The sequence below is a fragment of the Lathyrus oleraceus genome, chromosome 3, assembly GCF_024323335.1.
Source record: "Lathyrus oleraceus cultivar Zhongwan6 chromosome 3, CAAS_Psat_ZW6_1.0, whole genome shotgun sequence".
In the NCBI taxonomy this organism is placed as follows: domain Eukaryota; kingdom Viridiplantae; phylum Streptophyta; class Magnoliopsida; order Fabales; family Fabaceae; genus Lathyrus; species Lathyrus oleraceus.
The window spans coordinates 444591857-444614497 of NC_066581.1; positions in this window are offsets into that span (position 1 = coordinate 444591857).

A 22641-nucleotide genomic window follows, 5' to 3' on the forward strand; every position below is an offset into this window, starting at 1 on the left:
GGATGGACATTCGAATCCACAACGGGAAAACGAATCTTACTCAACTGGGGACACAAACCCAAAGAGTGCATGAGATATAATATCCATTACCGGCAGACCGTGGATAAGAATACTCGCATGAGATGTATTATCTATTACCGTCAGAACGTAGATAATAAACTCGCATGGTAAGAAACACCAGAGATACCGAAGTATATAATAGGTGATCTACCGACGTGAATTGGTATATATGCCAAAACACACATCCGAAACGCGAACTGGTTAAAGGATGAAATATTCGATTCTACAAAGAATACGAATCTTGCTCAGGTGGGGAAAGTCAACAAAGGATTCCAACTAAAGAGCGCATGAGACATATTATTCATTACCGACAGACCGTGAATAATATACTCGAAAGGAAAAGACACCAGAGATACCGAAGTATATAATAGGTGACTAACCAAAAAAAGAGAGACAATCGATACCAAGCATCCGGGTAAACGAAAGACAACTCAAGGGGATAAATTGCAAGCATCCGACAATTATCCAAAACAAAGAACATTCGACTCCGCAAAGGGAAATAACGAATCTTACTCGACCAGGGAAACACAAAAGGCTTCAACTGAAGAGTGCATGAGATATATTATTCATTACCGTCAGAACGTGAATAATACACTCGCATGGAAGATTATCCACAACCGGTTACTGGGTTAATAAAGGATAAATCGACCGAAAAGAAAGGCATCGGGATACCAAAACTAGGCATATAATGATGACCAATCACAGAAAAGCAACAATCATTACCAACAAGAGGGTAAATGAAAGACGATCCGCTGGGGATAAATTGCAAGCATCCGGCAATTATCCACAGGGACTGGCTGGGGATGTATTGAGAATCAATCAATAATCCGGGGAACAAATCACTAGCAAACGGTGAAAAGACCCACTGGCGACTTCAAAAAAGGATAACATTGCAAGCATACGGCAATGATCCAGAAGACTTACTGGGGATACAAGTGCTTACTCAAGAGCAACTACCCAGAAGAAAGGAGGAATATCAACATCGAATATTGAATGAAGATAACCACAAAGAGATTAGGGTTTACACCTACCGAATACGGGGCAGAACACCAAAAATCTGGCTGAAGAAACAAGAGGTTAACACTACCGACTACTGGGTAGAACCAAAGACTCAGTTGGGATAAAATTGCAAGCAACCGGCAATTATCCACCTGTACCACAAGGTACAAAACTCCGATGGGGAGAACAAAACCACAACATGGGATTTACAACTACCGAATACGGGGTAGAAGACCACACACTCAACTGGGGATAAAAATCACCACAGGGAGATACCAACTCTGTTAGGGATGAAACCATAACAACAGAAAATTCACCAACAGCCAGATCGAACCACAAAGGGTTACCTCTGCTAGGGTAAAAGAGATAGGACTTACAACTACCGAATACGGGGTAGAAGCCATACTCTGGTGGGAATAACCACGAATTAGGGTTTACATCTACCGAATACGGGGTAGAAAACCAGAAACTCTGCGTGGGGATAGAATAAATCACGAATCCGCACGAGAAACCAAAATGAGGTTTATAACAAACCACAAACTCTGTTGGAGAGTAAGAAAATAGGATTTATGACTACCCACAACTAGGCAGAAAACCAACAACTCTTGCCGAGGAATAAAAGGTATATAACCACCAATTCATCAAAAGGCAAGGAAAATTAGGACTTACAACTACCGGTATCAGGGTAGAGGCAAATCGACTCTTGCTGAGGAATAAAAGGTATATAACCACAAATTCCGCCAAGAGGAAAGGAGGAACAATAGGACTTACAACTACCGGTATCAGGGTAGAGGCCCGAAAACTCCGCTGGGGAACAACCCACTGGGAAGCACAAGATATTTGACAAAAACGCCAATTCGGGAATATTCCGAAAAGACAGACTGAATCAATACACGTCCTATGAGGGTATAACTCAATAGGGACATCCATCCCAATATATATGTTGGGAGGAAACGGAAGAAACCATCATCCACGAGGAAGTATCTCGGTGGGGAACTGCAGAAGGAAAGACAGACTTTTTCTGCTTACGGGGTTGACTCTATATTGAGATTTAAAACCCAACATTCGCTTGGGAAGATCTTTTAGAGAGATCTATGAAACCCATAGCAGGAGACAAACAAACAAGAGATATATGGCAAAATAATGCAACATGAATATCTGAATGTTTCATGAATATGCATGAATATGTGTTTTTATGTTTGATGAATGCTGACAAAACAGACATATCTAACACAACAGTCCAGGAATCAAACGCCCGGTATTATACTTCCAGGGGAAAAACCAGCTGGAAAGCCAATCTGCGGAGAGCTAACATGCTATACGGCAAAGATCTGCGGGTACTACTGGGGAGCAGCGGATCGGAGATATCAAGATGCACCAAATCTCTGAGTAGTGAATCGGCGAAAGTCCCATTTAGGGCACAGAAAGTCACAACGGGCGAAGAGCCACCAAGACGAATCTGTTGGGAACAAGAGAAATTCTCCAAAATATCTGCAGGGGATCTCAGCATCAACTGAGAAACAAAAAAGTCGTAACAACTCCAAACAAATCCGGGGAATAACCCACTGAAGGAGAATAACATCATCCAAGTAGAATATATCTGCATAAGCAACTCTACTGGGGAAAACCGCCGGCTACTCACTCGGGGAACAACCCACTGAAGGAGAAAACACCTCACAAGTAGGTTCTGCAACAAACCACCCTACTTGGGGAGAATATGCATCTGAAGGATCACATCAGTAGATTCTGCAATATAAGCCACTCTACTGAGGGTCAAAAGTAATCAGGAGATCAATCCAATCTCTGGATGACAGAGCCATCAACCGACCATACTGGGGATTGAAGATTCAATAGGCAATACTTGCCACAATAACCACTCTGCAGACAAAGCTGAGGAGACATGGATGAAAAACACTGGGATATCAACCCAATCAACCACTGAGTAGGAAAATAAATCCTGCTCTGCTAAGGAGAACCGATACTCTGATAGAGAGAAATCAACAACTCTACTGGCAACTGCACTGGAGAGGGTGACAACGATCCTGCTAGCGACCATGATGGGGATGTCAATACTCACTCTACTCGCGACTGCGCTGAGGAGGATAGGTAAAGTACGGGGATAGCAACCCAATCAACCACGGAGTAGGAAGATAAATCCTGCTCTGCGGAGAATAACAACCATTCTGATAGAGAGAAAGTAAACAACTCCGCTCGCGACTGCGCTGGGAAGGAGTGACAATAACTCTGCTCGCGACTTCGATGGGGATATCAATAACAGCTCTACTGTGCCAAGGAGACAAATAAAGTCTGGGGATAGCGATCCACTGGAGAAAGTGGCGAGGCACCAAGGTGGCAAACCATCAACCGCCGAATCTTCCACAAGGAAATCATCCATGCTGGGGAAAACTGCTGCTGGAGAACACCGACTCTTCAACAACACTCTGCTTGGGGAACAACCCCAACAACAACTCGACTTGCAATTATGCTGGCAACTCACTTGGGGAGAAATACGGGATACGGGGATATCAACCCACTAACCACAAATATTCTGAACACCTGAGCAATCAAGCCGGGGAGAGACTACTGCTGGAGAACAGACTGAGTCTTCAATACACCACTCTGCTTCGGGGAGTCAAAATCCACAGAAGCTCTGCTTAGGGAACAACCCCAACAACCAAATCTCTACTTGGGGAACAACCCCAACAACCAAATCTGGAGAAGAAGGATACAAACCAAACCAGGAGTATGGACAAATGTCTTACCTGTTGGAAACCATGCCACCCTTGGGAGAGCACTGAGAAATTCTTTGAGTATCTTTTTATCATTGTGAATGTTCACTCTGTTTAAAACAATAATCTTTGAAAAATTTTGTTTTTAAAACAATGATATTTTATCAATTAAAACATGCAAAACATTTGTTGAATTGAAACAAATAAGAGTGCAAATAATTGGATAAAAGCTCAAATTTATTTGATGGAATGGTAGTCTGCGAATGGCAAGACTCCATAGATCCGTACAAATTTGAAATCAGTGATATATATTGGAAGAGGGCTACATTGAACATAATGATCCTTTCTCTACCAATTTGAATCTCGATGTATGCGAAGCTTCAGTCGACAACGAATCGAGAACCTCTGACGAAAAGACAGCTGATGAAACAGAAAGTCTTGTTAGGATGCAGTTACTTGCCTGATCCCTAATTTTTGCCTAGATTGCCCCAGGGTGAAGTACTCAATCTAGCGGGATGCAAATATGCTTTTTTATCAAGTCTCTAATTTTTGCTTGAATTACCCTTGCGGGTTTTCCACCGAGACGCTCATTTTTGCCTAAGCCGCCCTTTCGGGTTTTCAACTCAGCGAGTTATTCTGTTTTTCATTTGCACATACTTTTTTTTTCTAGGCAAAGTATCTCTTAACTGCATCTGAATTCACAGGGCGAGTGAAATCCTCCCCATCCATTGTTGTAAGCATCAAAGCTCCGCCTGAAAAGGCTCTCTTAACAACATATGGACCCTCGTAGTTTGGAGTCCACTTGCCCCTGGAATCGGGTACGAAAGACAAGACTTTCTTGAGCACGAGGTCACCTTCTCTGAACACGCGAGGCTTGACCTTCTTATCGAATGCTTTCTTCATTCTTTGCTGATATAACTGACCATGGCACATGGCAGTTAACCGCTTCTCTTCAATCAAATTCAGTTGGTCATAACGACTCTGAACCCATTCAGCATCAGTCAACTTGGCTTCCATCAAGACTCTCATTGACGGGATCTCCACCTCTACTGGGAGAACAGCTTCCATACCATAAACAAGAGAGAAAGGGGTTGCCCCTGTTGAAGTGCGTACCGACGTACGATATCCATGCAAAGCAAATGGCAGCATCTCATGCCAATCTTTGTACGTGACAGTCATCTTTTGGATAATCTTCTTGATATTCTTATTAGCAGCTTCAACAGCCCCATTCATCTTAGGTCTGTAGGGAGAGGAATTATGGTGTGCAATCTTGAATTCAGCGCACAACTCATCCATCATCTTATTATTCAGATTAGATCCATTGTCAGTAATGATCCTCTCTGGCACACCATAACGGCAAATCAGCTGGTTCTTGATAAACCTCACAACCACCTGTCTGGTCACATTCGCATATGAAGCGGCTTCCACCCACTTGGTGAAGTAATCGATTGCTACGAGAATAAACCTGTGTCCATTGGACGCTTTCGGCTCAATCATGCCGATCATGTCGATTCCCCACATAGAGAAAGGCCATGGTGATGAAATCACATTCAGGAGTGTCGGAGGAATATGAATCTTATCCGCATAAATCTGACACTTGTGACATTTCTTCACATATTTGCAGCAGTCAGACTCCATTGTCAGCCAATAGTAGCCTGCTCTCAACATCTTCTTAGCCATGGCATGTCCATTGGAATGAGTACCAAATGAACCCTCATGGACCTCAGTCATCAACAGGTTTGCTTCGTGTCTATCCACGCATCTGAGCAAAACCATATCAAAATTTCTTTTATACAGCACTTCACCACTGAGGTAGAAACTGCCTGACAACCTTCTCAAAGTTTTCCTATCTTTCACAGATGCCCCAGGCGGGTAGACCTGGTTCTGGAGGAAATTCTTGATATCAAAATACCAAGGCTTGTCATCATTCACTTCTTCGACTGCAAATATGTGAGCTGGTCTATCCAAGCGCATCACAGCAATATTGGGCACTTCATTCCAATATTTCACAACAATCATGGAAGCAAGCGTTGCAAGAGCATCTGCCATCCGATTATCCTCTCGAGGAATATGATGAAAGTCGACTTCTGTAAAGAAAGTTGAAATCCTTCTTGCATAATCTCTGTATGGGATGAGACTTGGTTGATTCGTCTCCCATTCACCCTTGATCTGATTAACAACCAGGGCCGAATCATCATACACGTCAAGGTATTTGATTCTCAAATCAATACATTCTTCAAGTCCCATATTACAGGCTTCATACTCTGCCATATTATTCGTGCATTTGAAAGTTAGCCTTGATGTAAACGGAATATGGGTGCCTTGAGGAGTAACTATCACTGCCCCAATTCCATTTCCATACTGATTAACAGCGCCATCAAACACCATCGCCCATCTGGAACCAGGTTCTGGACCTTCATCAAGTGTAGGCTCATCACAGTCTTTCATTTTCAAATACAGAATTTCCTCATCAGGGAAGTCATACTGAACAGATTGATGATCTTCAATCGGCTGGTGCGCTAAATGGTCAGCCAAGATACTACCTTTGATAGCCTTCTGAGCTCGATACTCGATATCATACTCAGACAACAGCATCTGCCAACGGGCAATCCTCCCAGTTAAAGCAGGCTTCTCGAAAATGTATTTAATTGGATCCATTCTGGATATCAACCAAGTTGTATGATTTATCATGTATTGGCGCAAACGCTTAGCAGCCCAAGCTAAAGCACAACACGTCTTCTCAAGCATGGAGTACCGAGACTCACAATCAGTAAATTTCTTACTGAGGTAGTAGATAGCAAACTCTTTCTTCTCTGATTCATCTTGCTGACCGAGTACACAACCCATCGAGTCTTCAAGAACTGTTAAGTACATAATCAGAGGTCTTCCTTCCACAGGCGGAGACAAAATCGGAGGTTCAGACAGATATTCTTTGATACTGTCGAAAGCTTTCTGGCAATCCTCGGTCCAATCATGAGACTGATCTTTCCGGAGGAGCTTGAATATCGGCGCACATGTGGCAGTCATGTGGGATATAAATCTGGAAATGTAATTCAAGCGGCCGAGAAAACCTCGGACTTGCTTCTCAGTTTTGGGTGCAGGCATCTCTTGTATTGCTTTGACCTTTGCAGGATCAACCTCAATACCCCTTTCACTTACCACAAAACCCAACAACTTGCCGGAACGGACTCCAAAGGTACATTTGTTCGGGTTCAGGCGGAGTCTAAACTTCCTCAAACGCTGAAAAAGCTTCAACAAATGCTCAACATGCTCAACTTCCGTTCTGGACTTAGCAATCATATCATCAACATAGACCTCTATCTCCTTGTGCATCATGTCATGAAACAAGGTAGTCATGGCTCGTTGATACGTGGCTCCGGCGTTCTTCAAACCGAAGGGCATCACTCGATAACAGAATGTTCCCCAAGGTGTGATGAATGTTGTCTTCTCCATATCCTCTGGTGCCATTTTGATTTGATTATATCTGGAAAATCCGTCCATAAAGGAAAAGACTTTGAATTTAGCTGTATTGTCTACCAACATGTCGATGTGTGGTAGAGGAAAATCATCTTTCGGACTAGCTTTATTCAAATCCCTATAATCAACGCACATACGGACTTTTCCGTCCTACTTAGGAACAGGCACAATATTGGCCACCCATTGAGGATATACAGAAGTCACCAGAAACCCCGCATCAATTTGCTTCTGAACTTCCTCTTTGATTTTCACTGCCATATCTGGATGAGTTCTTCTGAGCTTCTGCTTTACCGGCACGCACTCAGGCTTCAAAGGCAGGAAATGTTGCACAATATCTGTATCTAAACCCGGCATGTCTTCATATGACCAAGCGAAGACATCTGAATATTCTCGTAGCAAGCTGATCAAATCCTTCTTGACAGACTCTTCAAGAAGTGCCCCAATCTTCACCATACGAACACAATCCTCAGACCCCAAGTTGACTGTTTCCAGATCTTCAAGGTGCGGCTGAATGATCTTCTTCTCGTGCTCAAGGAGACGGGTAATCTCATCAGGAATTCCTTCAACATCATCTTCCTCTGTCTCAAATACAGGGGATTCAAAATTGGGAGATGGCGTTGGATCATCATGTTCAATGGGTCTTAGAATCAACCTGCATAATGATTTTGGTTAATGAAAAACTTTGGAATTTAAACAAGCAAACCATTATGCAGATGAAAAGGTTGCTTTTATTCTTGTTTTTATGGGTTTTTTGTGATCACTGATTTCATGAAAAAAGCGAAAAATGAAAACCAATGGAAAAACAAATGTTTAACAATGCATTAATTGAATGAAAACATCATTGTATATATGAGCCAAACAATGTCATCACTTCTCCTTTTGGCATGGGAGAAGGGTTTTAAACAAAGTGAGCATATTTACTCTGATCTATGGATAACTGTAGGAACATCCACAGCGACCCAATTGTGGCAGACACCACCAGGAATAACAAAATTGCTCATATCCTCTGCATCTTCAATGATAGCAGCAGCTTCCTCTTCTACAGACTGATCATCATGGATGAATCCTCCACTTGTGAACAGACCGTGCTCATTATATGCCCCAGAACAAAAGCCAATGCCAGCCCGAGATTTGTTATCTTCCAGCTCGATCACCTTCCCTAAACCAACGACTGCACCACATTCAATGGCCCGCTTTGCATCACGGTAGGAAGCAAATGATGGAGACTTCTTCTCGATCGGTTCATCAATAGATAAAGCTTGGAACGGCGTTCCAACTTCATCCTCTGCGTCGATATACGAGAAAGAAGACAGGTGGCTAACCAGGAGAGCCTTTTCTCCCCCTACCACAACCAGTTTCTTATTCTTCACAAATTTCAGCTTCTGGTGTAGGGTGGATGTCACGGCGCCAGCCTCGTGAATCCATGGTCTGCCTAAGAGACAACTATAAGATGGGTGGATATCCATTACCTAAAAGGTAACTTGGAAATCACTCGGGCCTATCCTGATAGGGAGATCAACTTCCCCAATGACGGTCTTGCGCGACCCATCGAAAGCTTTCACAACAACCCCACTTTGCCTCATAGGAGGACCTTGATATGACAATCTGGAGAGTGTGGATTTTGGCAACACATTAAGAGATGATCCAGTGTCCACCAACACGTTGGACATAGCATCAGATTTGCAATTCAGAGATATGTGTAGAGCCATGTTGTGGTCTCTTCCTTCCTCAGGGAGATCCGCGTCACTGAAACTCAAGGTGTTGCAAGCAGTGATGTTTGCAACGATACTGTCAAATTGTTCGATAGTGACGTCGTGATCAACGTACGCCAAGTCCAATACTTTCTGCAGAGCCTCCCTATGGGGTTCTGAATGCATCAGCAAGGATAGTATGGAGATCTTGGAAGGCGTGTGTAGAAGCTGGTCTACAACGTTATACTCGCTTTTCTTGATGAGCCTCAGCATCTCATCAGATTCTTCATTCGAAATGCCACTCGGGCCAGCTGAAGAAGCAGGAGTTTTTTGTATGGAGGATCTGGCAACATCAAGTGCCGGATTCTGACTGTTGACAGCAGTCCCAACTGGACGCTCAGAAGATTCAGAAGCAACAGGGGCCTTAGGAGGCGTAGAGAATACACGACCGCTCCGGGTCAGGCCGCTTACATCGGCAATATTGGTTACAGCAGTTGAAGGCAAAGGCACTTCCACCCCATCTTGCATAGCAACAGGATTGTACCTGAATGGCACAACTTTATCAGAGGAATATGGCACAGGACCGGCAGGTTTAATCACAAGGGAAGGAGAAGCCTTCGGCTTGCTGCTATCATAGCGAATAACAACAGGCTCTGGCAGCTTGAACACCGGAGATATAACATTAATCTCAGGTTCGTCTTCATCAACATTGCGATTCTGGAGAATCTCAATGGTTCCTTCGTCTAACAATTCTTGCAATTCTCTTCGGACTTGATTGCACCCCAAGCGGTTTACCGAACAGATACGACACTTATCATGATCATGCTCCATATGGCTATATTGATACAACAGCCTATGTAGCTCCACCAACGATTGTCGAATATGACTCACATATTTGACTTTATATTTCCCAGGGCATCCCTGGACCATATTCACATATTTCCCATGCGAAGGCAATGGGTTCTTGGTAACATTTGGGCCCGAATCTTCGAAGCTCAAAATCCCACATCTCATAAGGTCCTGAACCTTAGTCTTGAGTGGATAGCAATTTTCTACATTATGGCCCGGAGCTCCGGAATGATACACACAATGCTGATCTGGTTTATACCACCATTGTGGGTTTGCAGGAATAGCAGGAGGATCCCTGGGAGTTATCAATTTCCTCTCCAACAAGGAGGGATAAAGCTCTGCGTATGACATGGGGATAGGATCGAAGCTGATCTTTTTCCGGTCATAACCCAAATTGGCTTGATTTGTTGTGCTTCCACGAGGCTGGTAAGCCTGTTGCTGTGGGCGTTGCTGTTGCTGATACTGAGGTTACTGGTATTGTTGCTGAGGTTGATATTGCTGATGCTGAGCATTATCTTTGAAGACAGGAGCAATATGGGCCACCTGATGCTGATGACCAGCACGGCGTGCTGGTTTCCTCTGAACGGGAGGTTTCCTTGATTTATGGGACTGCACAACATGTGCTTCCCCATCTTTCTTCTTAGAAAATGAGCCATACCTCTTGCTAGAAGAGCCTTCATCTTTGGCCAACCGTCCTTCACGGACACCCTCTTCAAGTCTCATCCCCATATTCACCATTTCAGTGAAGTCTGAGGGAGCACTAGCCACCATTCGCTCATAATAAAATGAGCTAAGAGTTTTCAGGAAAATCTTAGTCATTTCTTTCTCCTCGAGCGGTGGAGTGATCTGCGCTGCAAGCTCTCGCCACCTCTGGGCGTACTCTTTAAAAGTATCCTTATCCTTTTGCGACATAGACCTGAGTTGATCTCTGTCAGGCGCCATATCGACGTTATATTTGTATTGCTTGACGAAGGCCTCGCCAAGGTCATTGAAGGATCTGATGTTGGCACTGTCCAGACTCATGTACCAACGGAGCGCAGCGCCAGACAAGCTGTCTTGGAAATAGTGGATCAAGAGTTGATCATTGTCGGTCTGTGTTGACATCTTCCTGGCATACATGACCAGGTGTGCAAGAGGACAGGTGTTCCCTTTGTATTTTTCAAAGTCAGGAACTTTGAATTTGATAGGTATTTTTACGCCGGGAACCAGGCAGAGCTCGGCAGCAGACTTGCCGAATAGATCCTTACCTCTGAGGGTCTTCAATTCCTTCCTCAGCTCAAGGAATTGGTCATTCATAGCATCCATTTTCTCATTAACGTCCGGGCCCTCAGATGGCTCGGAATGATAGATGGGGTCCTCTGCCCTTGGCATGGCATGCACAACTGGAGGAACAACAGTAAAGACCGGGCTAGATGCCGACATGTGAGCAAAAGTAGGGGCTGGGATATCAGGCATGAAACCCGGAGGCATACCCCACGGGAACCCGGCTGGCATGGCATTGGGCATATAAGGAACACTGGCGGCAGGCACAACAGAAGTAGCAACCTCTGAGACAACGGTCCTCTGGACAGGTGTTGCAGGCGGTTGAGCAGGTTGATTCTGAGCAGCAAGGAGTTGCTCCATCAGGGCGCCAAGTCTGGCGACTTCATCTCTCAGTTCACGGTTCTCTTGCTCTAGCTGATCCATTACTCTGGCAGAATTTGCTCTGGTATAATACCGGTGAGTCAGCTTGTCTTCAAAATAAATGAAGAACACAGAGTTAGGACTGGGAGACCAGGAACAAGGGTACCTGCTTATGCCACATGATGCATGAAATGCTTGTGCGGATGCTTTGTTTTATTTTCAAGGAACCCTTAGGGTATTAGTTGCAATATTTTGAGTATTTAAGCATTTGGAATTCCACATGGAAAATATCTCATTCAATATATTGGACACAGAAGTACAGCATTTTTCATTATTACAAGGAGAAAAGGAAAATAACATCCTATGGATCCCTATTAGCTCGGGATGCTGGAAGACGAGAAGTGCACAACTTCTTGATCTCTCTCTCATAAGCCGCTTCCATATCTGCCTTTGCCTTAGCAAGCTGATCGTACTTCCTCTTCCAAAACTTGGAAGACTGAGGAAGCAAAGAAGTCCAGGTGTCGTTCGGGTCATCGATCACCTGATGCTCAAGGAACTCTATCAGAGCATCTTTCTCCTTAATCTGTTGCAGCAATTCTTCTCTTTCACGGATCCAAGCACGTGAAAGGTCTTCTTCTCTCAACTCCTCTACACGTTGGATAGGGAGGGTTGAAGGCCCAACCACATCCAAAGGTGTAGGTCTCGGATAGTCGTATGGCATCAGGTAGGTGGCATCTCTCTGTCTGACCCTAGAAGTATATGGCTCCAAAGCAATGCAATTCTTCGGACCCAACTCGTTCCTACTCTTCTTATGGATACTGCGCCAAGCACGGACAAATCTGGCTTTCAGGCCTTGGGGATCTTTACCCTCCTGAAAGAACACACCTTCTAACAAAATGTTATGAGGTTTATCCTTTAGGGGGAACCCAAGCTGACGACGTGCGAGTATAGGATTGTAGCTGATCCCACCACATGTACCAAGAAGAGGCACATTCGGGAACTTACCACAATAGTCGATAATCTGAACGGTATCATACACGCGATCGTACCAAGAGATATCATCATTAGTGAGAGACATGAGCCTCTGGGACCACCGTAGACATCCCTTGTTCTCCTTAAAAGCAATGGTCTGCGGCAAGTGCGAAATAAACCACTTGTACAGCAAAGGTAGACAGCAGACAATAACTCCACTACCCTTCATATTCCTTAGGTGCAGAGAGACATATGCATCGCCCAACAAAGTCGGAACAGGATTAAGAACCGAGAAGATCCTAATAGCATTCATGTCCACGAACTTGTCGAAGTTGGGAAACAACACTAATCCGTAGATGAGCAACACAAACAGAGCCTCAAAGGCATCCTCACTCCTGGCCTCTCCATAGAAGGTAGCTTGCGTGACAAGGAACTCGGAAGAAAAACCCTTAATCCCACCTTTGGTAATCAGATTAGCTTTGATCAAAGCTTCATCTATATGCAACAGACTAGCAATCTCCCGAGCAGATGGAATACTCTCTAGGCCACTGAACGACACCTGATCCAGAATCGGAATCCCAATAATGTGAGAGTACTCTTCCAAAGTAGGCAACAGCTGGAAGTCCGGAAATAAGAAGCAGTGATACAACGGATCATAGAACTGAGCAAGAGTGCTCATCAATCCCTCATCAACCTGGGTGGTCAGCAGAGGTAGAAGCTTCCCATAGAGAGCTTTGAAACCCAAGGGATCTAGTACATAAGATGTCAGATTCCTTAACTCTTTCACATCAGGCTGTTTGAAACTGTACTTCTTCGTATGCCTTTTTGGTCTTTCCATGTCTGAAAATTTTGCAAATAAACCCTTTTAAGTTCCTTGAAAATTTCCTCCCTTTTTTTTTGACATGAAATGCGGATGAATGCATGAATGCATGAATGCAACAATCACACTCAAGGATCAAGCAAAGCACACCAAACAAAGGTCATGGGAAAGCTCATTGTATCCCTAATATCAATCATCCATTTTGGTGGATTTAGGTTTTCACCTTATCGACACCCAAGTTCCATTGATATTAACGGTACATGAACCGGCTCGAACACCCTTAATATCAACCAGCCGCTTTGGTGGATTTTAGGTTTTTACACCTGATCCGGGTTCCATTGATATTAACGGTGTCTGAACGACTCAACCATGAATCACGGGTTTGCTGAGAGTCACGAGCATGGAGTCTTGGTTAAGAACCACCCAAAGGGAGTGTACTAGGGTTTAAACCTGCCAGACATGTTCTACCAGAGGTTCCCATAATCATCGTCCCATCTTTTGAATATTATCGGAGGAACGAATACTCGTATTCCAAAAATATTCTCAAGAGAGACTCTTATGAGTGTAGTATCGCGTAACAATCGCATCAGATCTTACATCTGAACGACCTCCGCACTACGTCCTAAAAATAGGCCAAGATGGGTTTGGTAAACTAAGGTCCTTGGCTTCTAAGGCACATGATTGAAAGAATAATGCCTAACCACAAATAACTTGTGTGACATTATTAATTCAACATGACCTCCACCAAGTGAATGGACTCGCAAGTCAACTGGCTAAGGAATACTCCACACCAGTCAACAAGACTATGCCATTCTCCTATCCTAGAGTGCACTCAAGTTCGGGTATAGAACTCATCTCACAGAGATCACCAAAGCAAACAGCAATTGTATATCAAGCAATTCAAACATTACAATCAATACAGTTATCCCAAATCGTACAAAAATATGTCAAATAACAATAATATATAGCACAACAAGGGTGAAAAGTAGGCAATACCACCAGGGAAAGTCTAAAATCAATTCCCCAGCAGAGTCGCCACTTTTCTGTAGCGGTGTATTCGTCGCTATATGACTTATTGGTTAAATCATAAGCAATGTATACAATGAATTCGAGTCGCCACCGCACTTTTATTTATCCTACGGACTGGTTAAAAAGCGAACAAAAACCTAAGAAGTTTTACGCGTAGAAAACTAATGAAAAAGATCAGAGATCGGGGTAAGGGGTAAATTACGCAATGGGAAGGTGTTAGGCACCCATCACGTCCTAGGTACTCCTAGGGAACCTTTTTCACACTTGTTGTATAAGAAAATATTTGTTTGTTTTTTTTTGACATATTGTGCCAACATGAGTGGGATGATGAGAAAAGAATGTACATGTTAATTATTTTTGTGTTTGAACGGATGAACCCGTTGCCTACGTACCTTCCATCAAAGGTAAGGATCAAAACGCCGTAGTTCGGCTAAAAACTTCCAAAAGTTAGTGGATTCAATTTTAAAACACAAGCTCAAAGGTTTTACTTTACCCATGGGAGAAAACTCGACCTTATATAACAACTAGTCCACCATGTGAGAAAAGCTTCAACTTGCCAGAGAGGGGTTAACCCTATAATAGGCAAGGAAGGCTTACAATTCATCTACTAAGGACAAATAGGTGAGATTAATATCAACCAACTAGGGTAAATCAAACCTATAGCTAATGTATGAAACTTAACAAACATGGACAAAGCCACAAAATCATTTGAATGGGTGAAGTTATTTGGATTATTTACAAAAGTCAAAGTATGATTAAAGTCAATTCAAAATGAAGTATTTACAAAAATGAAGTTTGGAAAATCATGGACTTAAGGTCCAAGTTTCTAATTTGGAAAGAAGGTGAGAATGTTTGCACAACATATATATACAAGTTTTGAAACATGTGTGAAAAGTTTAGGACACAATGGAGTGAATGGAATAGAAGAGTGAATGTAAAACTTCTTAGGAGGGTCCACATCTTGAAATCATATAGAAGATGATTCAAGTGGGTCCTTAGGAATAGGCTACAAATGAGCAATAATATGAACATGGTAACAGATGAAAGTAAATAAAAGCGGATACTGGATGCCACTCAATGGTCTTATACCTGTCTCCTAAAACAAGTAAGGATATCAGAGGCCACTCCATGGACTTACACTAATCTCCATCAGAATAAAACAAAAAAACAAAACAGGGAAATCAACTGCCAATTCATCTGGACTTATGTTAACCTCCACAGTATGATCCTAGGAATACAAATGCCACATCACAGGGACTTACAATGAATCCTCACATACAACAACAATGCTCAAACAAAGAGCAAAGAAGATATGAGTGACCAATGAGGTCTTACACTCTATCTCTTCCATGTCATAGGAACAAAAGCCAATCGATATGGACTTACAATTGTCCTCAATGGGAAAACATCAATGTCACAAGGACAAAAGAAATGATCATGCACTAATGGCAAACAAAGGTGATAAATGCATAACGGCAATCAATGATAGTAAATGCACAATGGCAATCAAGTAATCATGTATAAATGAGTCAAGTAATCAATCACATAAATTCAAGTAGCACACACTATAACCATTCAATGAGGCTCAATCAAAGGGTTTGACTATGAAAGTCCACTGTAAGAGGTAAGTGTCGCTCTTAACCTTGCCATTGAGGGGCTAAGGTGAAGCAGATGAAAGGATATGAGGGGTGTGCCTCATTGCTTCTATCTCAGGTCCGAGAGAGCATGTAAATATAAGAATGTGGGGGAGTTCAGAAAGATGGAACTCTTTCCCCAATTGAAGACTCTATAGATCTTGGGTTTGGATCTCAATGCTACAACCATGTAATGGGAGCAAGGAGAAGACACACAGAATAGTGGGAGATAGGCTACATATCTCTTATATCCACCAATTGCCTCACATGAGGACTTTTCCTGCTTGGGACAAATATAAACAATCACAAACAATGCCTCTTAAGGAGGACTTCAGACAGTTGCCTGGCTAAATAACAAGCCAGGTCTTCCAGACTACATGAAGACAAGAGGTGCATACCTCAAATGCAAATTGCTATTAAGCAAAGCAATGCAAGTTCTTAAGAGAACTGAGCAGCTAAGGGTACCTTCTTGATGTGCAGTACTTGAATCCGTGCGTATTAGGTTCCAATTGATGGAAACAGATGGCTTAGGATGCTACAGAAAATGAATGGAGGTGAGGATTTGGCTCAACGATGCTCTATTCTTGAGGAATCTCCAACTGTTCTTGAACCCGAGCTAGCTTCAACAGTGAAGATCTTCAATGATCTTCCACTTTCTTGCTTCAACCGTTCTTCTCCTTAATCTGCAGATAAAGATTAGTACAAGAAATAGCACGAATGATGGAGAATTTTTGATGAACAATTGAAAAAAAGTGTGAGTGAAAATTGAGAGAATTGAGAGAATTTTTGAGTTTTTTGGTGTTTGATCTGAAAAAGTGATTATTGGTTGTGAGTTTCTGTTACAATTAGGCTTATATATGGTTGCTTAATCCCAACTTTAATCAAGATTAGCACAAAAATGGTGATTAGCAAAATGAGCTTATGTGTGTATTTTGGCCTTTTTGCCCTTGGATGGTTAGAAGCAATGCAACAGTGATTTATCACTTTGAACAAGTCACAAATCTCATTTTGGAGCTAATGGAATTGGTCTCATGTCCATTGATTGTATATTTCTCAATTTCACTATGTCATGGCACTTTGTTCATTTTTCAAGTTCATTTCAAAAGTGAATTCTCCAACCATTGCACCTTGACCTGTTATGATGATTCAAACCATTTCCAAATAACATTTGTGAGGTGTTGCAAAAATCCCCATTCCAAAATTCTCATTATTTCTCAAGTTGGACCATTTTGCCCCTGGATCTTTAACTGTACACTTGAAATTTGACTTTTTGCATTGACCATTTTTGAAGAAATCCAATTATGCACCATGAAAGTACATGTCAAATGGAGTTTGTGCATGAAAAGATCACCCAATTTGGACACTCCATGTGGAAGTTATGCCCTTCTGATTATGGGTCATTTTTGAAACTGAATGGACCATAACTTGCCAACCATACATGGGATTTTCAAGTTCTTGGACTTTTTGGAATGGTGAGGACAAGATCTTCAACTTTCATGTTGGACAAAATTTGATTTGAAGCTTTTATCATGAAGTAAATTTGAGGAGCAAAACTTTCCATTTTTGGCAGGTGAGAATTACAGGTCATTTCCATTTTGGGAAACTTCTTGGCTGACTTCGATTCCTTCGACCTTGATCTTTGAAATGCCAAATGAAGCTTATATGGACATGAATGAGACCTTTCCAACCATCTCACACCTCCAAAATCCTGATTAAATGCACAGTTGACCACAGTTGACTTTTGTTGACTTTTCTAGGGTTTTGGATGACTGGGCCATGTTCTGATGAATTCCAAACCTCTTTCACATGGGATCTTGGTTCCAAATGATACCACAAGTTATATGAACTCTTTATGAATGATCATGGTGTCCAAATCCTTCAAGAATGGTCACCATCCAATGCTCAATGCCTGATTTTGACTGTTTGACCTAGTTTGCTTCATCTGCAAGTAACATGGTTAGATGACAATATTTTTGTACTTTTGGTTAGTAAACAAAAGAAAAGCAATGATATAAAAATGCTAAACATGCTTGGTGATCAAGAATCACATTCACAAGGTACCCACCCACTAGGAGGGAAGCTAGGGTATGCAATGATCCTTGAGGCCATGATATGATATGATATGGGCCATGAGGGATCTTAGGGCCAAAATTGGGGTCTTACACCATGCACACAATTTGAGCTTACACTTCAACTTTACCAGCTCAAGTTACCAGAATCAAGCTTACACTTCAACTGGTATTTTCTTCGAATCTCATCATCCATTGACTTATTTGCTTGGATCTTGTGTTGGCTGAAGTCCTCTCAATAGAGGCATCATAATTATGCATTCAATTTTTAAAATCCATTGAGTTCATGATGAACACCAGATTTTTTCAACCTTTGATTTCTCACACCATGGAGATCTAGAGTGAAAATGGATGGTACAGGGATGATGTACATCATCCCAGCTTTCTAAAGATGTATAGATCGTGCATTTTCATTAAGGTTTGGATCTCTGCATTTTTCGCCGGAAAATCTAAGCTCACCGGAGAAGACGGTGGCTCCGGTGGCTTCATCATTGCCAGATCAATTCCTGGCCGTGTGATCTCTTTTCCAGATCTAATCTGGATAATCCATTGTTATGACTTTTATTTGTTTTCCATGTGATGGCATTGGCCGTGGATAACCATAGGCACGCGTCTCAGCAGCGTGTGATCTGCCAGCTCAATTAATGAGCTCAGATCCAACGCTCCTTGTTTTTTTTCGCTTTTTTCTATTTTCTGATTTTATTTTCTTTAATCCCTTTTATTTCAAAAAATCATATCTCTCTCATTTTTAATCCAAAAATTATGGGACCAATTGCATTAGTCTCCAAATAATTTCAAGTTTCTATTTCTGATTTTTAATTATTTTTATTTTGTCATTTGATATTTTTTATGAATTTTCTCTTTTCTGGTTATTTTTAATTCATTTTAAATAGTTTTTGATATTCAAAAAATACAAAAATATTTTCCTAACCTATTTGAATGATGATGGATCTATGAAAAATATTCTCATCAGTTTTTGAATTGATTTGAGATTTATTTGAGATTTTAGTTCAATTAGGTTATTTTTAATTATTTTTAATTGATTAAAAATAGTTTCTGACTTTTAAAAATGCTGAATATTTTTGTCAAACTTTGTTTGACCTTGTTGAACTTAGGATAAATTACTTGGACATTTCAAGGTTGATTTGAAGTAATTTTGAAGTTTGACCTTTCCATTTTATTTTTAATTCAAGTTTAATTAAATATTAAAAAATGCCAAAAATAGTTTATTCATTTCTTGACTCCCAATCTTCATATCACTTATGTTTTTGATTGTTTGACCTTGACTTTCAATGTTATTGGTCAACATATGAGGATTGGTACATTGTATTTCATTTAATGCACTTTAATTTTGCAATTTCCATTTCTCTTATCCATCTTCTCCTTCTTCTTCTTCTATTTCTTTTCTTCTTGATCAATGAGTTGAAGGTTGATAAGTTAGCATTGGTTAGGGAGATTTAATCTTCTTTGATTCAAATCTAATCCATCTTGATCAATTGATCAAGTGAATGGCTTTGCATTAAGGATAGGTTGTCTTTTAAATCATGCAAAAGGCTTAAACCAATACAAGATCAATTCTCATTTTCTTTTTTTGGCATGGCAAGTTTTTGGGACTTGGTTCACTAATCAAGACTCCTAACTTGTGTTTGTTTCCTACATTATTATTGACCGGCCTCAGATTGTTGTGACTTCTACATAAGTCCAATTACGATTGCTTAACATAGCGCTAAATTTGCCTTATGGCACACTAACTACTAACACTAACCATTGACAATTAACATTTACTTTATGTAATTTACTTTTATGCAATTTATTATTTTTGCACATATTATCCATTTGCTTTTCTCTTTGCTCATTTGAGTACATGTTTATGTTAATGCCATTTGCCTTTTGCTCACTTGAGCACATAATTGTGTATATATTATTGTGCTTGTGTTTTTGTTTTGATTGTTGTGGACCAAATGCAAAGAAATGGACTTAGTTTCTAGGACCTTCCCAATGCAAAAAATGGAGAATTGGACTTAGATTCTAGGACCTTCCTTATGCAAAATTGGAGTAAAAGGATCTTAATGATGAAGATGGATTGGAAGGACCAAATCTCTAAACTCACTCTTGTCCATTCTTGTTTTACTTCATGGAATCTTTGATGTGTGTGCTTTTGTGCTAGGAGTTTCCATTTGAGCTTAATTGGAGGACCATTGCCATGATCATCCAAGTGGAAGATACCAGATACATTGAGGATCTCTTAAGAGACTTATTTAATTTCTTATGCTTTGTGGTTGCTTATTCCAAAGGATGGGAGCTACTTGGATTATCAATATGATCTCAAGAGAGGGACTCCATTGTGGTTTTGATTCTTCATCCCTCATCTTTTTGTTTTACTTAGGACTTAGCCCTTCTTCTTCATCTTTCCACTCTAACCCAAGGCAAAACCTTTTGTGCAAACATTTAACCTTTGCTTTCAAACATTAGAAACCTAAGCCTTATGCTTTTGATTTTCAAACTTTCTTTTCACAATACTTATTTCGAATTGAATCTTTAAGTCAACTTTGACTATTTTGTACATACTTCTAATTGGTAAATATAAACCATTCAAAATTCTTTTTGTGGTTCCAATGGCCACTTCTTAATCAAATTTTCCATAACCTTTAGCTATTAGGTTTGAGTTATCTTTGTGGTAGATGTAATACTCACCTATGTCCTTAGTGATGGACAATGAGTCTTCCATGCTTATTATAGGGTTAACCCCTCACTAGCATGTTGAAGCTATCCTCACATGGTGGATTTGTGGTTTGGTTGAGTTTTCTCCCTTTGATAACAAAAGACCTTAAGGCTTTTGGACCAATCAATTCACCAACTTGTTTTGAGATTTTTATCCCGAACTACGAGGTTTTGATCCTAATCTTTTTTTAAGATGGTACGCAGGCAATGGGTTTATCCATCCAAACACAAAATGTAAATAACTTGTATATTCTCTTCTCATCTCTTCAATCATGTTTGCACAAACAAATTTTCACAAAACAAACAACCTTTGCAACAAGTATGAAAAGGGCGCCCTAGGAGTACCTAGGATGTTTTGGGTGCCTAACACCTTTCCATTACATAACCAACCCCCTTACCCAGATCTCTGTTTCTCTTTTACTAGTTTTTGTTAAAACTTTTAGGTTTTTGTTCGCTTTCTAACCATTCCTGTGGATAAATAGAAGTGCGGTGGCGACTCAACTTTGTATGATTTACCTTGGATTTAGTCAATATCTCTAATGGTAACGAATACCCCGCTACAGAAAAGTGGTGACTTTGCTGGGGACTGTATTTGCCTAGTGGGTTTTGCCAACTTTTCATGCTTGTTGTATTGTATTTGTTTTGTGACATATTTTTGTGCAATTTGGGATTACTGTATTGTATGTAATGACTGAATTGCTTGATATTAATTCCTTGTATGCTTGGTGATCTTTGTGAGATGAGTTCTATACCCGGACTCGAGTGCACTTAGGATAGGAGAATGGCGTAGTCTTGTTGACTTGTGTGGAGTTATTCCTTAGCAAGTTGACTTGCATGTCCATTCACTTGGTGGAGGTTATGTTGGGATCAATAATGTCACACAAGTAAGTTGTGGTTAGACATTACTCTTTCCAATATAGACCTTAGAAGCCAAGGACCTTAGTTTACCAAGCCCATCTTGGCCTATTCTTAGGATGTAGTGCGAAAGTCGTTCAAGTGTAAGATTTGATACGATTGTTACGCGATACTACACTCATAAGAGTCTCTCTTGAGAATATTTTTGGAATACGAGTAGTCGTTTCTCCGATAATATCCGAAAGATGGGATGATGACTATGGGAACCTCTTGTAGAACATGTTTGGCAGGTTTAAACCCTAGTACATTCCCTTTTGGGTGGTTCTTAACCTAACTCCATGCTCGTGACTTACAACAAACACTTGAATCATGGTTGATTGGTTCATGAATCCTTAATATCAATGGAACTTGGGTGTTGATAAGGTGTAAACCATAATCCACCAAAATGGATAATTGATATTAAGGATAACATGATCCATCCCATGACCTTTGTTTGGTGTGCTTTGCTTGATCCTTGAGTGTGATTGTTGCATTCATGCATTCATGCACCCATTTGCATCCATATCATCAATAAATAAGAAAATTTTCAAGGAACTTAAGGGGTTTATTTGCAAAATTTTCAGACATGGAAAGACAAAGAAGGAATACAAAGAAGTATAATTTCAGGCAACCAGATTTGAAAGAGTTAAGGAATCTGACATCCTATGTATTAGATCCTTTGGGTTTCAAGGCTCGTTTAGGGAAGCTTCTTCCTCTTCTGACTACTCAGGTGGATGAAGGATTGGTGAGTGTATTGGTGCAGTTTTATGATCCCTTGTACCGTTGCTTCACGTTTCCGGATTTCCAGCTTTTGCCTACCCTTGAGGAGTATGCCTACCTGGTTGGCATACCTATCCTAGACCAGTTGCCGTTCAATGGCTTGGAAAGTATTCCTACTTCTCTGGTTGGTGCTCATATGACTACCAAAGGTGGAATTCAAGGTCTCCCTTCTGAGTTCCTCATTGCTCAAGCTACTATATATAGGAAGGCCATGAGTGAGGATGCCTTTGAAGCCATATTTGTACTTCTCATCTATGGATTGGTATTGTTCCCCAACATCGACAAGTTTGTGGA